The following is a 1,398-nucleotide window of genomic DNA, read 5'->3' as shown; positions in this document are numbered from 1 at the left end:
CAAGGCACATATACTCATGACACCCTTAGGTTAATATATACACCTAGAGACTAATTCTGCCCTTCGTTGCATGTGAGTTAGTTGTCCTTGGAGCACATAAAAGCTGCTTTCCACATTCCTCTCCCCTCTTTTTTTTTTTAATGCCACTTCAGAAGATATGGATAAAAAAAATGCATCAGATTAAAAAACACTCCTCAAGGGCAATTTGGATGAAAAGTTAAACTGGGCAACATCAAACTAGGCCTTTCCTGTAAAATACATCACATTCAAAGAAGTAGTTTTTTTTTTTTTTTTCAAGTTACTAATCTTTCTAATGAATCTCAGACTCCATCAGCCAAACTACTTTTCTGGCAAGAATAGTTTTTTACCTACATAAAAGGTGGCAAGGACAGGTTTTACAGAAACATCCCCAGTATTAATCACGTGCTAAAATACATTTATATTCTTTGTTGAAGGAAAAAGTCTTTGTTCAAGGAGTCTGGACAATAGAACACCCACATGAATACAGATAGTTCCTGTTAGCTAGCTGTTGTGGCTCTTACCCCTAAGATAACCCCTCCCTGAGTATTCTAGGATGATTCCTCTACCTCACACCCCCTGTCTTCTCTGAAATGAATTGAAAACTTAGGTCAATTCCTTGGAAAATCTTCATTAATAATCCTTCAATGGTTTGAAATATCAGATGCTGTGGAATTTTTTTTCAAGTAGAAAGGTAACTCCTGACCTCATTGGACTACTTTTCAGACTCCTTATATGTTTGTATCTTCTGCAAGGGGTGGCACAGTAGACAATGAGTGCTCAGAGCTTACTCCAGGCTTTGTGCTCAGGGATCAATCAATCCTGGTAGTCTTTAGGGATCAAACCAGGGTCAGACATATACAAAGCAAGCATCTTGACCTCTGTTCTATCTCTCCAGCTCTTAAGTCTATTGTAGCCAGTTTAAAAATCACTTAATGTTTTGTGCTCGCTTCAGCAGTACATATACTCAAATTGGAACGATACAGAGAAGATTAGCATGGCCCCTGCGCAAGGATGACAGGCAAATTTGTGAAGCGTTCCATATTTTAAAAAAAGGAAAAGAAAAATGTCACCTAATGTTTTATAATGAATTTGGAACTTCTTTGTGTTCAGTATTCTGTATTCAATCATTCATTCAATTAACCACAACACAGGAAAGGAGAGAGGTTAAATCCAGGCTGTCAAGGAGTTTAGTTTTTCCCAGGCAGAAACATTAACATATAAGAAAACGAATTTTTTTGGTTTTGTTTTTGGGCCACATCCAGCTGTTAGGATCCAAAGTCAAAGGACAAGACCACACAATTGAAGTAAAGCTGAACAAAACTTTATTTCGTCAGCCATGCAACCTATATTGACCCGTCAGGGCCGTCTTCCCAAAAG

General features: G+C 37.9%; 1 non-coding gene across 1 annotated transcript; it reads left to right on the top strand.

Annotated features, from left to right (window-relative positions):
* Positions 1-960: 960 nt before the first annotated feature.
* Positions 961-1,067, top strand: LOC126005651 (U6 spliceosomal RNA). The gene has a single exon (XR_007494693.1). It is a non-coding gene; the product is annotated as a U6 spliceosomal RNA (small nuclear RNA).
* The last annotated feature ends 331 nt before the right edge of the window (positions 1,068-1,398 follow it).

The sequence above is a fragment of the Suncus etruscus genome, chromosome 3 (assembly GCF_024139225.1).
Source record: "Suncus etruscus isolate mSunEtr1 chromosome 3, mSunEtr1.pri.cur, whole genome shotgun sequence".
Taxonomy (NCBI): Eukaryota; Metazoa; Chordata; class Mammalia; order Eulipotyphla; family Soricidae; genus Suncus; species Suncus etruscus.
The sequence above is the reverse complement of the archived record's forward strand: the minus strand, read 5'-3'. Positions and strand labels throughout refer to the sequence as shown.